General features: G+C 41.3%; 1 long non-coding RNA gene across 2 annotated transcripts in view; it reads right to left on the bottom strand.

Annotated features, from left to right (window-relative positions):
- The window catches only part of LOC137481363 (uncharacterized), a 177,438-nt gene that overhangs the window by 47,740 nt on the left and 114,426 nt on the right, over positions 1 to 15,272 (bottom strand). Inside the window, exons 3-5 of one of the 2 annotated variants that reach the window (XR_011003442.1) lie at positions 10,349 to 10,466; positions 8,567 to 8,720; positions 3,644 to 5,465 (exon numbers count right to left, since the gene is read on the bottom strand). This is a non-coding gene — a long non-coding RNA (uncharacterized lncRNA). Of the gene's footprint in view, positions 1 to 3,643; positions 5,466 to 8,566; positions 8,721 to 10,348; positions 10,467 to 15,272 lie in introns of those variants that run through there. The other variant, XR_011003443.1, reaches the window with a different exon arrangement.

Here is a 15,272-nt window from a genome sequence, read left to right on the forward strand (position 1 = left end):
GAGCCCAGACCATCAGAGCAATCACAAAGACACAGACATCACTTTAAAGAGCTGGCACTGCGGCACCAGTCACATGATTCAACCACACCAGTGCTGCCAAAACACTCCACGATAACCCATCAGGAGCCTCTCTGTGTACTCCTGTCCTCACTCTGGATCCCCAGTGCTGCTCACACACGTTAAAAAACCCTACTGCTGTGGAAAACCGTGGGGTGGCAATGGTGGGTGCAGCCCCAGTGGGACAGGGCAGCCTCAGAGCAGGGAGGTAGGAGAGGAAAGAGATGGCAATCACACCTGGTAGAAGTTTGGGGAAGAAAAGGAAGGATGTGAGCAATAGGAAGCAGACTTACCTCACCTTTCAGAGCTTGATCAGACTTGCACGGAGATCTGTGTAATTTATTTCACCATCCCTTTTAGATGTTGAGCACCCAGTTACATCCAGCCCTGAGTGACAGCCAAGAGCAGACGTAAAAACGTAGATGCGCAATTGTGGCTATGTGGAACTCTTACACTTTCTGGAAAACTTTATTAATATTACAACCTGAAACTCTGTTCTGCCCTAGTAATCTGGATATTTCATTCTATACTTAAAGATGAATTTCCAAAGCCTATGTGCCCTGTACTGCCAGGTACCATAATTGACAGTGGTGGGGAATCTGTCCACTTTTTTAATGGCTCTAATATATAATTTATTATCCAAAACATTGCTTTGGCCATAAAATTTGCACTACAGCCTATTTTAGAACAAATAATTTGTGTAGTAAGTCACACTTTCCAATTAGCAAATCTACCCTATATGCCTCTCATTTTTTGTCAATATATTATTCATTATTCAGAATGATCAGGTGCATAATTGTGGGATCTAATTCTTTGGCCCACATATCTTATGGGATATTTGAAGTAAAAATAATTTTGATGTCAAATTGTGGCACAGGCATGTTTCTGGTCCCTAATTGCATTTTCAAACTCAAGTTCTTGAAGTTGGGCATCTAAGGTTGTATTTAAGCATAAGAAAATTTGTTTGAGAAAAGTGTTATCCATCTACTTTTCTGTCATTTTCAGGAAAGACAAAACATTTAGGAGAAAGATTTCTAAGAACAATATTTTTAAATTTCCATGCATTTCAGCAGCTCTTCAAATAACAGATAATTATTGTTATTACTGCTATCATGAGGTTTTGGTAATCTCATAATATCCATGTCAAGTTATTTCTCATTGCCAGAATTTTCATCTTCGATCTGGGCTAAAAAAAAAATCATTAAGGTAATAATCACATGCTCAGCCTGCGTGTTCTGATGCCTCTGGCCCTGGCAGCCCAGCTTCACACTGTTTGTGTGCTGGTAGATAATCCAGCTCCTAAAAGCTGACTCCCTCTTTATCTTTATGTGACGCTGGCCTGCAAAGTTCAAGGCAAGGCCATTGTGTCTTGAGTCTATTTTTATTGTAAAAAACACTGGATGGAACTTAATTTTTTTTTCCATCTGCCAACCATTTTGACTAATTGAACCCTTTGGAGCCAGGAGTCAAGGTTTCCCAATGTAAGCCAGACCCTGGAACTCAGCATTAACAGAAATGTTGAAAACTCCTGAAGGAATTTTTGGTTCTGAGGTTTGGTTCTCTTTTCCAGAGTCTGACCAGGATTCAGAAGAAACCCAAACCCTCTCCTGCATATACATTTTTTAGGTTCTTTCAGTGTCTCAAATGTTCCAGGCACTAAAGATTCCAATCACCAAAACAGAAAAAAAAGTAAAAAATTGAAGGATATAACTTAAAGCCACAGTCATATGGAAAGTCCCAGCAAAGGCTCAGAGTTCCATTATTTTGGCAAAAGCAGAGCATGCTTGGGCAGCATTGAAAATGAAACATAACTTAATGCTGGAGGGTTTCTGATGAGTGTTCTGTACTGAAAACCAGTTTTTTGACACTTCTACAGTGTATTTTTGACATGATTTTCACTAGATTTTTCCCCTTACAAGGGTAACTAATGTGGCCCATAAATTCCGTTCCATGTTCTGTTTGATGACCCATAACTGCATTTCCAACTCTAATAACATTTCACCTCAGATTTTTGCTCAGAATGTGAAAATTTGGGATTAGCCACTCTTCCAGCAGTGGGAGATCACCAGGAGTGACAGGTTAGAGATTCCATTTTCCAGCAGTGACTTGTGAGACACTGGTGAGATCAGGTAGTGAAGCCTACATGGGTGGCTTGTGCCTCTTGGTTTTAGCTTTGTTTTTGCCTTTAGTTCTTTTCAGAGCACAGTCTAATTAAGGTGGCATTTCCATGCTGATGACTCCAGCTTCATTCATCTCAGGCTCCTTCTGCTGCTGCTGTTTCTTTCCCCAGCAGTTCCTCAGCTTGCCACCAACATTAATGATTTGCCACTAGAGATGCTTCATCCTTTTCATGTCTTTGCAGCGTGGCCACTAGGAAGCAGAAGTTTCAATGGCTTCTACCACCACATTTGTTCTCTTTGACAGGAAACTCATTTTACAGCATCGTTGTGATGCTTTGGAAATGCTCCACAGAAATCAGGGATCTGTCTGAAATTCTACACTGGAGGCAAATGAAAATTTCTAAAAGATCTGGGTCTTAGTTCCGCTAATTTCAATGGTTCGTTTCGCTGTTCTGGCAGTCAGGATCCATTAGTGGAACAGAAGGAGAAGCATGTATAATGCATGTACAGCAACCACATTCTAATTTCAAATTTCTTTTTTTCTTTAAAGTTCTTATTTTTTAAAATAAATATCTAATGAGTTACTGACAGTACTTAACAATATCTTATACTAGACACTGTAATACCAAATAAATACTTAATTTCTGCTTTCCTGCAACTTCACTAGGATTACATCATGTCAGATTACTCTAAGTCTGCTTTAACCCAGTTTGAAAACACTAGTTATTCAAAGATCCTTACAATTCTTAATTTCATTCCTTGAAATACTTTTTCTTTTGGTTCCTTTATACAGTTTTTCAAGTCTGTGAAGGCCACTGAGTTGTTAAGTCAGAACAAGCCTGCAAGGGAGGAAGTTGGCAAAGCAGAAATGCTGTTTCAACTCACAAAGAGCTCCCTCCCTTCCTCTCCCACTGGCCAGCAGCACCTCATTCTGCTGGGCAGGGAGATCACAGAGTCACAGAATGGTCTGGGTCTCATGGGACCTTAGAGATCATTCAATTCCATCCCCCTGCCAGGAGCAGGGGCGCCACCCACCAGCTCAGGTTGCTCAGGGATCCATCCCAGCTGTGCCTATTTCAGCCTTTGGACAGTTTGATGTGGTAGCAAACACACCAATGGTCTTTGTGATGTATAAAAGCATCTAAGGAGAACATGAATTCAATTCTTACCATGAGATAGCATGTGGTTTTGATCTATTGGCCTGCTTGTAGATCAGGATCACTGAGTTAGAAGAGAGGTGCGCACTACCTTCCTCCACCCAGAAAAGTCATTAACATATGCTCCCTACCATGAATTAAATTAGTTTAGATTCCCCTGACGATGCAAATAAACTCATGGAGCTCTGCTCTATAGGGTTGCAAACTAACCCATTTGAAAAGACTTTTGCAGCTTTTGTTCATCATTTCATATGATAAACAGCTACCTCTCCAAATTATCAGGAAAATAAATTTTAACCATTCAGCAAATAACAAAAATTGTGTTTTAATGATAAACAAAAAGTCACAAAGCTCAGCATGTTTTGCCGAGAACCATTAATGAGGGAAGATGGCGAGACCTGTAAATTTACCTTCCCTTTTGTTAGCACTCTTTCCATCTGCAATCTTATATAAATGTAAGAGAGTAACACCTAGATTTTGATGCTTATTGTCTTTCAATTGCTGCCCGATCTGGTGTTGAAGTCTTCTAAAAAGCTGAAATGGCTGAGTTCCTAATCCCACTATGTTTCTTTGCAAATCAGCACCATAATGATGACATTAATTATTGTTGCCTTTGACTTTCCTTCCTTTGTAAATATCAGCTTAAAAACCAACTATTAAAATAGCCTTCCTGTGGTAGGAAGCACCTTATCTTGTACTTTCGTGTCCCTGTAACATCTGCCTATGGTACTCTGAACTTTGCTGCTGCTCCCAATTAAAAGCAGAACAAAAAACCTCGAATAAAGTTGATAATACTTTGTTGGAATAATATCCTGCTTGTTGGAGAAAACCCAACACGATGTGTTCCTTTGGTGTAGGAAATAGGATGCAGTCTTGGGACACAATAAAGCCCACCAAGTGCCCTTCCCTTACCTCTGCCTTCTGATCCCATCCGTGTGCTCCACGGGTTTTCCAAAGCTCACAGCACTTGTTTTCTGCATGGTTATCCAAACAGGAGATACTGCTATCTCCTCAATTTCCAAAAATTTCTGGCACTCTGTAAGGTCTTGTTTTGCAGTGTGCATTTGGAAGTACTCTCTCATCCTTTTGTACTCTTAAAATGTATTTTAAATGGCTTAGTTGTAAAAATCTTTAGTGTCTTCTGTACAAAAGCTTTAAAACTGACTATTTATTTGGTTGCATCTGTCAATGAGATTTGGGAATTGCTTTATCTTGGGTATGTGTTTCAGACCTATAGCAGACCTGTCTGAATTCAGCTTTTACTTTGGTTTGACTGAATAAACAGTTTTACACAACTCTGTCCCAGGCACCAAAACTCAAACCATCAAGAACATGGGATTTATACAAGCTAGTATCCAAACTGTAGCTAGTCTAAAAATACACACGTGAGAGAAAAGCACAAGATAGTGATTCCTCTGGGCTGAAATTTAGCCAAAATGATATTGTTTGTGACTGCAGAGTTCATTTTGCCTGAACCAGCAGTGCACATGCTGACAGCAAGCTCCCTGTGAACCCTCCCACACCAGCCTGGGAGATGTGAGCCCTGTCAGACTCCTGCTGCCTAAATATGGGACACTGAGCCCCAAACTGCCCAACAGTAGGAAAAGATGACCAGACTGATGCAGAGACAAACAAGACAAGATACCACCATAAAGTCTCTGGAAACAAGTCAGCAGGCAGGGGGAACCTGCTTCACTCACATTCTCATGTGTAACTGTGGCCAGCTGGCTGTTCATGGCATTTTGTGCAGGCAAAAATGCAACAAAAAGAGAGCATGAACACAGGCAAGGTCAGTGCTGCTGAATGAGGATCTGCAGAGCAAGTCACAGGATCTGCACTGGCCCCAGACACAGCAGTGGGAGTTTTCCCAGAGAAGCTCCTGCTGGAGAAGACACTGCAGAGCTAGATGGTGGGATGGATGTTTTTCATCTCAAAATGGGTGTTGGCTCCTGTCGAAAGGGTGTCTCAATCTCTCCCCAACAAAGCCATTGCTAGTACTTCTCCACAACTTGGCATGATCACCTGTCTCCTTTCCAGAGAAAACTGCTGCCCTGTCTCCACCCTTCCATGTGATAGGGAGACTTAGCAACCACATGTAGACCTCAGTGAGGTGAAGAGCTCTGTCCAGTATCTAAATAAGGGAAGATATAAAGGTCCTTTGCTACTGCAGATACAGGACATGAAATGCCTAAATGCGCTGTTAAAAAACTTTTAAAAGAGGAAGCAGAAAGCATCTCTGAGCTTTTTCAGATTTTAGATAAAGAATGGTTCATTTGAATGCAATTTATAAAAAAATCCCTTAAAGTTTTATCTGAAAACGCATGGGGTTAATTACTGCTTGAAAGCATTGGTTCAGATGACCAGTCTTCAGTGGGAAAATGATCAGACCCTGTTGAAGGGCAATCAGGAGTCCTATTCAGAAATGATTATCAGGAACAGAGTCATTTCTGTCTGAATTTCAGACTTTTGCACACTGACCTCTGAAAAATCCTGGCAAGTATTTTTACAATTACTATATTCACAAAAATCTTCAGAAGGATTTTTTTTCAACTCCTCAATTATTTGCAAATAGATGACATTTAGCTGCATATCACTAAAATTCATAATCCTCTTAAAAACATGTGGTCTTGATTTGGCACTATTTGTTTCCATTTGATGCAATTCTGTGACTCTGTATCAGATAATTGCATATTTCATTTTCTTTGAATATTGAACTGAGGTCTGAATGCTCTTCTCCCAGCCCAATTACTCCAGACTAATGAACAGCAAGCCAGAATGCAGGGCTGGAAAACCAAAATCAGGGAGAACAATAATCAATGGATACTTCTATATATTTTTTCAAGAACTTGCAATGGTCAGTGCCAAGCTGAAATTTTATTTGCTTATACAATTGTCCCACTTGGAACTCCCCATCTGGAGCTAACTTCAGAAAATGTTTCATCCAACTATTGAGTGGTACCTTCATCACTTATTACATCTTTCATTTTACACCCACAATTAATATTACTCACAAATGAAAACCCTCAGTTGCCTGTCTGCATCCTTTATCCTCTTGATTGATAGCTGATGCAACTATTTTGGAGCACAAAAGAGCGTCTGCATATTTGGAGGCTACTTTAACTGTCTAATTAGGCTTTTAACTCTGTGTGATGCAGAAATTATTTTCCAGCATGCTCTATCTCCACATTCTTTCCTAATATATGATGATCAACCTTGGACCACCTAAAGAAGGTGGTCCTTATGTCTACTTTCTGGGGCCTTTTTGCACTTTCTAAAGTCTTTTACCTTTTTATATTCCTACAATATCACTTTTATGTTCTGCTAGGAAAGGAATATTGAAAATAATTTTAATTACAGGAAAATGTAATGGGATGATGAGATAAATGCACACCTGCCTCAGTATCAAAATTAGGATAGATACCAAAAAGTCTCAACACTTCAGTTAGCATGTTAAGACATCTTTTCAAAACACCCAAGAGAACTATGTCTCTCAGATGAAATGAAGTGGATTTCTTCAGATAATTCTACAAGCATTCCTACTCTACCTGGAAAAGTGCATCCTGACTCCTTCCTCCGAAACAAACAGTGTGTATCAATGCTCAAGACATGGGGGAAAAAAAATAAATCTCAGCATACTCACGTTCTTCTCAGAAAACAACCAGTCCTACAACACGTGCCTAAATTAGAGACGAGCCTCTGCACTTCACTGAATGAGGAGGGATTTTGGCATGTATTTACACCCTTCCTGAATGGGGGAAAGAGGAAACTATTTAGGGCTTGGTACCACTTATGGTCCCCTTGCATAAATGGGAATTAGCCAGCAGAAAGTTACTGAAAAGCCTCCCTGCTACGGACACGCTTCCACGACGGCTCGCGCACGGAACGCTCGCTCCACGTAAACAGGAAGCCAGGTCTGCTTTGTCATGAGGGAAAACTCTTCTGAGCCAGTCATTCCTTCCATGACAAAACAGAATTTCTAAGCTGGGACACCTGAGTGGAATCAGCTGTCATGGCCTGACTTTAAAATCAGGAAAATTCTTTCCAATATGATCACCATCACCAGGAGGTAGATGGTTAAATGATGGAATAGTAATTAAGTATATTTTTTTTCCACAGATGACCATCTTAGGGGAGATACAGGAAATAAAGGTAAGTATACTGTAGTAGTACAATCTAGGATAATATCCACCCCACCTCTGGGTAGGTTTCCCACAATACTTTATCCTGAGGGCTTGCTTCTTCATATTTACAGTATATGCCTAGAGTAGAAATTCAAAGGAGTACAACCTTGCAGTGTATTTGGGGGCTTCTAAAATGCTGATCATGATAAGAGAAACCAAGACCATCTTCGTTTTTAAATAACACCAGGTTTTCAGCAAAATTATGATTGGTTACATTCTGATTTTCTAGGTTTGTTGCAAATAGAAGTGAATCGGACAACACTCGCCCTCATAATTGCTTTCTGTGTGAGGAGGTCTTTTTCAGGCTGGGCTGGCTGCTGCTGTTTTAATCAGAAGGTTGTCTATTTGTATGTTAATAGTTTCATCCCGGTTTATTAGGCTTGTTGATGAAAAAGCAAAAATCAGATGCTTTACTATTTTTAAGCTCCACTATTAATCTGTGATTTTTTTGGTGCTAACACAGAACCATTTCAGCATCCTCTGCCTTAAATCCTCTTAATGAAAGCATGAAGAATGACAAAATACTTCCTTTCATAAAGCAGAAGGCTGTGCCAATTCACTTTCAACATGCTCATTCAGTGGAACTGAGGTAAATATGTTGCTCCACAGGTGCTTCTCCTTGCAATAACATACTCCCTAGTAATCCATTAAATTCATCTCATGCTCTGTTTAGTGCCTGCTCTGTGAACTGCCTAGCTGGTTAAGGTCATTGTGATAATAGCACCAGGTTAAACAGCATGGGTGTGTTGAACTCTGACATCCATCCACTTTGCCCACAATACAGATAAGAAACCATGGGCAGCTTTAGAGGTGTAATATCTACTCAGACCAACATGATCTTTTACCCCCTCCACCCCCTTACAAGCCAAAAACCTTAGATTAGAAAAATATCTTGAATTTCAGGACTCCTTAAAATAATTTAGTGCATTTAGAAACAACATATCAGTGACTGGAAGCTTTTCTGTTTGTTTGCACTTACTGAAGGAGCCCAGATGATGAGCAGGAGGAGCAAGAGTGTCCCAGGGGGTGGCAGAGGATGGGTTGGTGGTACCTGTGCTCAGGTGATCCACAACAGTCCCACTCCTCTCCTGGTGCCTGGGGGAGAACCTGAGAGCCATCACTGCTTTGTTCACAGTATCTTCCCTTTGCAGGTTTAAAAGCAAGCTGGGCATAACTCCTGGATGATAACCTCCTTCATTATGGAGCTCCTGTTAAAGGCAGACAAATAATTGCCAGTTAGTGAGTCACTATTAAATTCAGCCCAAATTCAGCCCCAGCAATCCTTACAAAAGCCTGACGGGTTTTATTTTATTATTTCCTTTGCAGGGTGTTGGGAAGTGTAATCACTGGTAACTAATCAAACTTCTTTCAAACACCCACAAATATATAAAGAGAACGAAATGATTAATTATTGGGCTAAGCCATTTTAAATGAGACCTCATCTAAATGAGCAGATTTATTTCCAGAGCAAGCTGGGTGTAAATTTAGCTGGTTTTCAAAGCTCTGAATGTAAAGTATGCCTGGATTTGAGGATGAAGTGGGTTATGGGTGGCTGTAGAACCTCTCCCAGAGATGCAGCAATGCACAGCAGTGAAAACAGACTGTAATTTTGCAAAATATTGTTTTAAACAAAGTGTTACTGAGGTTAATAAGTGCTACTGTTGAGTACTGTGAATTACAAGAAAGAGTAGATGGGGGTATTAAACTGAGAGAATTTATAAAATTTCAGTTCATAAAATTAAAATAAGCATTCTTTTTCCTCACATAACTCTTCCATTCAAGGAGAAGAATTAAAATATTTTGTCAAAATTCCTTACCTCTCTATTCTGTTCCTGGAGTTTCCAATCACTTCCTTACCTTCCTATTTTGTTCCTTTCCTCCCTAATTTGTTCCTTTCATTTCTACCTATTTTATTGCTGAAGGGAGTTTTAAGGCGTAAAAAACCCACAAACATCTTTGATTTCCCTCTTGCTCTCTTGAAAAATCCCTGGAATTTGCAAAACTTTGCCACAGGAACTTTACCTCAGCACCATTACCCCAGTCCACTACAGTTATGATAATCATAATTTCTAGCAGTGTCTTTTCTTAGCAATGTCACTGGCAATATTTATTTAAAAAGGAATATTGTGGGAATAAAACACTTTTATCCATCCAAATATAAGCTCAACAGAATCACAATACGCCCCTCCAGAGACATGCAGCTTCACTCATATTTAGAAGTAAATAATTAGAAATGAGGTATCATTAATGTATACAATGAATACTCTTGCTCTCAGGCACAAAATTCATTTGTGCAGTTCAGTTTAAGCCACAATGGTGTACACATTTTTTCACGACCTAAATATATCTAAAAATGTAAGAATCTACCCCAACAAAGCCCTGCTTGAAGAAATAACCCAAAACTTAGCTGATTGAGTGGCCTCAGTGCACAACTTGGGTTGCACACATGGTGCACATCTGGGCATTGCATCCCCACTTGGCCAGTGCTCCTGGAGGGAAACCAGCAGCACCAGAACCTTTGCAGAAATCTGCTTTTAAATGCAAACAAATATTTATGGAGAGCATGTCCCTGAGTTGGTAATATCTAATCCCAACTAATTAGAGCTGCTGGAGCAGTGGGGAGGATCCACGAGGAGCTGAGGTGTGCCGGCGCGTGCCCAGCCCTGCGAGCGCTCCTCCCGCGGCTCTCACGCGGTGCAGTTTATTTTTTGTGGCACAGGCTTAACAGCCCAGTATTTCATACTTGTCCCCAAGGTAATTGACAAAACAGGTTCCTGAAGCTATTTAACTATTTTAATGACAGCAGCTGAAAGATACACTTAAGAAAAATAACATTCTGAGCCAAACGTTTTTTTGTCAAGTGACAGGGCTCCCAAATTTGCTGTTCCGTGGTGTTCCATTTCTGTAGAAACTCTAGTTGAGGCTGTAGGTCACAAAAGAAAAATGAAGCCCTGGAAAGAGATACAATGACTACTTAATACTGTGTAGGATTATAAGCAGTGGCCTGTGGCAATTCCTTATGTCTCTCTGGGTAGTGATGCTTTTCCAGCACCATTTTTTGTCATCGCACAATTCCATTGTGAAATACTCTTTTCATGAAGGAGGAAGAAAGAGCTGACTGCACCCTGCAGTGTTTTAGGGAAGACTAAGAAGCATGGTTTGCAGGGAGTATGTGTGAAATATGACATTTCATTATGTGTAATTATTTTTTAACCAGTAATGTCCATGTTGAAATGAGTTTCTTATTTTTGGAATGCATGGGGAGTGGCTGGGGAGGGGAGTCGTGTTTTTTTCCCTGTTAATAAACTCAAGTCATTCTTATGCTAAAGCAATTTCTCAACAAAACAAATTTCTCTCCATCTGGGTAATGGCACACCCAAATGTGATTACATTACAAGAGATTTTAAATTAAATTTCAAGGTAGGAGAGTTATTAATCCAATGCATTTGTCTTTATTATCATTGGATCTAAAACAATAAAAGACTTGAACTCACTTTTAAATGGCAGTAGCAATGTGGGTTTGAGTTGAAATCCTCAGAAATGTATGTGTTTTGGGTGAGGCCCCAAAAATCTTTAAAAAGGTGGAGCAGGAGTGGCAATATCCACTCCAGAAAGACAGAGGAGTTACCGAAGAGTTTCATTTGGTTTGGATTTCTTCTGAACTCAAACAGCAGTATCACACACCGCTCCAGGAGTTTTCCTAAGCCACAGAGCTGACAGGGCAGTGAAGAAGCAGAAGATACAGAACTGCCACAGTCAGAATTACACATATTCCAGATTTATAGCAAATCAAGACACCACCTTGAAAAATCAGACTCCGTATTTTTAACAAACTGCTAAGTGTTGCCCACTCTGATATTTCAAAAATAAGTGTTTACATGCACATGCAAAGGAATTGGATGCCCAAACGACTTGTGTTCATCTGCCTTCTTGTGTTCGCAGGCATTCAGATTACATTTTGGATGCAAAACCAATTTTGTTTAAGCCCATAGCCAAGAAAATGCAGTAAATAAATACAGAATGTATGAATTCCTCTTGAGTACTGTTTTTCAATCAATCACATATGAAATTGCCACTATCTCTGCTGCTTATAAAACGAATGTGATCAGAATTTGTCATCGCAGCATTACTTGTCCACTTTTTTCCTGGGGAACCTGACAGCTATCAGCTGATTACATTTGATCCAGCAAAAGAACATGGATTATACCAGCTCTTCAGCACAACAGAAAAAAACCCCACAGGAAGTAGCATGCTAAGTAATGTTATTGCAAATTCTCTAAAAAACCATAATTTTACAAAACACCCATTCCTCACATTTCAGTCCTTTGGGGGACAAGCATGTCTTGGGTTCAGCTCATTCCACTTCTGTGGATTTTGGGTGCTGGGCTTCCAAAAGCCCCAAGGCAGTGGGTGGCAGTGATGGGCAGGACACGGTGCCCTGTGCCAGAGCCAGCCCAGGAGTTCAAGCCTTTCCAAAAGCCAAACCCGAGGCACAGGCAATGCCAGGGACACTGCTGGGTCAGGGTTTTGTGGGATATCAGAGCAGTGCCTTTATGTTGTTCTGGGGGAACTTCCCCTTTTCCACACGGAGTTGGGACCAGGGCTGTTCCATGCAATGTTTCTGGGATTAGTTTTGGTTGCTTTGGAAATCGACTATTTTAGTGCAACAGCATGAATGTAAACGCACACTTGTGACAGCAGGTAGCACATAAAAGGATGTTTTTCTAGTTAATACAAGTGTCCCACTTAACAGCATACTCTTTCTGAGGACCCCACTGCAGCACAGAAGCAGGCAGCACATTTCAGCGTGGGCATTTATTGCCACGCAGAAACAACTTAATCTTCACAGCATTCCCTCAGTAACTGCCTGTGCATGAGATTTCCAAATGCTCAGACATAATTCTCTCACTGGAGAGTACAGGCTGATTATGACAAACTCCATCAATTTTATTAGCCACACAGATGTTATAGATATATGTGAAAATCAACCATAATTCTTCCTGTGATGTGCATACTGGCACTGCTGCCGACTGTGTCTTTCCCCTTCACAACCCCAGAGCTTACAGGCTTCCTGCCTTTCAGCCTCCATGTGGCCCCCAAGCTAAGATGCTCTTAAAAAGAGAAATATTAAAAGGATTAAAAATGACATTACTGCGCCAGTGGGTGACTGCAACCACAGAGTCCTGGCTGCTGCTGAAAACTGAAGCGAAATGCAGGGATGAGTTTGCTGCCCTGTGATCTGGATGTGTGGGGGGTTTCTCCTCTGAGGTGTTCCTAACCAGCAGGTTTGTGGGGATAACTGCAGTGGTCCCCCAGTGAACGTCTCGTGTCAAATACCATGGGGCTGCATCTCTGAAGCTGGCAGGGGGCACAGCTGAGCTGCACAACCACTGAGGTCCTCTTGTAGTCCTTCATACTTGCCATGGGGTCACAATTCCCACTATGTCTCTCTATGCAAGGCTGGGGCAAAATGCCCTCTTGAAGAGCTGTGAGAAATATTTTCATCAAGATCATTCAACCAGAGCCTTCCCCAGCTCCCAGCACTGCGTCTCAAGGGCTCAGCAAGCAGAAGAAAAGTGATAGGAACAATTTAAAGAGAAAGATAAAGCCTAGAAGGGGTTGATGGCTTAAGTCTCTATTGCAGTCCATCTCAAGGAAGCCAGGGAAAGAAGCTGAAATGCAGATTTATCCTGGAGAGGATAAGGAGTGAGAAGACCCATAAAGGCTCATCCCTTTAAACCCTCTGCACCTCAGCCTTCCCATCTGTAGCAGGTCCTCAGGGTCAATAACTTGGAGAGTGTATCAGGCCATGCGTGCAGGGTGAAAGCAATTAGCAACTGCAAAGCACAGAGAAACCGCTGGTGGAGAGAATCACAGAGATGCAAAGTTATTATGGGCACACAGTTACCATAGTGATTGGTGTCTCAGAAATGCTAATAATAGTAAAATAAATAATACAGGCCAGGCAGGAAGAGCCCCTGGAGATGAATGTGAGCTGCTCCCCTCCAGAGGGACTGTGTGTACTGCTTTCTCAGCGCTCCTCGCCCCGCGCTGGCTGCGGCTCAGCTCCCTCCCGGGGTAACACACTGTGCTGCTGCGAGAGCGCTGGGTCAGCCAAGTGAAAGCGGAACTTTTAAGTGCTTTATTATTTTCAGGAGTCGTCAGAGAAAACAAAACCCCCACAACTGCAAATAATTGAATACGTCAATAATATTTTGACTCGTTCATGTCTTGCGAGGTTTCACCATGGCCCTGTTAAGTACTTCACTGCTGTCCCTCCAGTGATGTTAATTAAGTTCACCATAGGCTCACCAGCCCTTTTTGTTCCCTCTCTCTTTCTTCCCCACTTCTTTTTTTTTCTGTTGTTGTTTTAAATCAAGCAAGCAGTTTTCCCAAGTATAATGCCTAGCAATGGGAGCTGTGGTACAGTGGAAGGCAACCAGGAAACAGAAAGACTACGGATGCCATGACCATCCTTCAGTATGATGGTCAATGTTTCTTCACAAATTGGTTTGCCAGCAATATTAGCCAAGAGATTGTGAAAGTCTAAAGGAAGTGTTAAAGAGTGTTAAAGATCCATGCCAAACCGACAAATAAATAGCAACCATCCTCATCTTTGGACCACCATCATGCTAGAATTTGTCTTACCCAGAACCAAAGGGACGTACCAAGCCAAACATCTTAGGTGGGTGTTTCGTTTACCTGGGTAATTCTGTATTTATGTTATGTTCAAAATGTTTTTATCAACAGGGGAATCAAATGAGGACACGCTTTGAGCAAACAGTAGGCCAGGGGAAGGAAATACAGAGGTGTCTATCTTAACTAAATCAGAAAAGAAAATGCAACTTTTCATCCCCCAGGATGTGTTGTCCAGCCCACCTTAGTCAAGCAAAAATAGTGTTTTACAAAGCTTTTTCAATGCAACCATTTCTCTGCTTTTGATTGAGAGAAATAATTTCTCTCACTGTACTGAATTCCACTAAGCTGGAAGTGCATTTTTAATGCTTTTTAAACTAGAAGAGTAGGAGTGTTGGTCAGTGCCAATCAGAATATGAATAAAATTCTTTAGCAAGCTTTGGCCAAGAAATAAGTCTTTTTCCCAGGTTTTTCTTGCTGAAGGTCAATCAAAGTTCCCATCTCTCATTTCAGACTCCAGCTACATGTGCAGGTGATAAATTACGTTCATACATTTCCTAAAATACCCAGAAACACTAAATCCACTGCTGAGAACTGCACCTATGGAACCACAACTGACACTGGGCAGCTCCAAGTCCACCTCTGTTCCTGTCTTTTCTTACGTGTGCAAGGATGGTCAGAGGGAGTAATTTCTGCATCTGGCTGGGCTACAAGGACATGGACATTCTGGGTCACTGCATGCCAAACCAGTGAAGGGAAGAAAAATAATTTGGTTCCTTTCCTTCCACTCAAACAATACACTGGCACATTCTGGCCTTGTGCAGTGTCCTTTCTGGCCACCAGGCAAATCATCCAAACCACCTCAATTAATCTCTTCCCAGCTTAATAGCAGCTAGATGGACTATCTGATGGGAAAAGATGCTGAAGAAGGATTGTTTTAGCTCTTGGAACAGTCTAACCTAATGGAAAGTATCAGTGAACCCTCCATCTACCAACTTTATCCCGAGCTGGCAAAGCTGGCCACTTGCATGATGAAGTAACACAAAGAGAGATGAGTCACCAGTGGCACTCACATGGCAGGGCTGAGAGAGGGGACAAAAATGGGGGTGGAGGTGGTTGGT

This window comes from Anomalospiza imberbis, chromosome 12 (assembly GCF_031753505.1).
Source record: "Anomalospiza imberbis isolate Cuckoo-Finch-1a 21T00152 chromosome 12, ASM3175350v1, whole genome shotgun sequence".
Lineage (NCBI taxonomy): Eukaryota > Metazoa > Chordata > Aves > Passeriformes > Viduidae > Anomalospiza > Anomalospiza imberbis.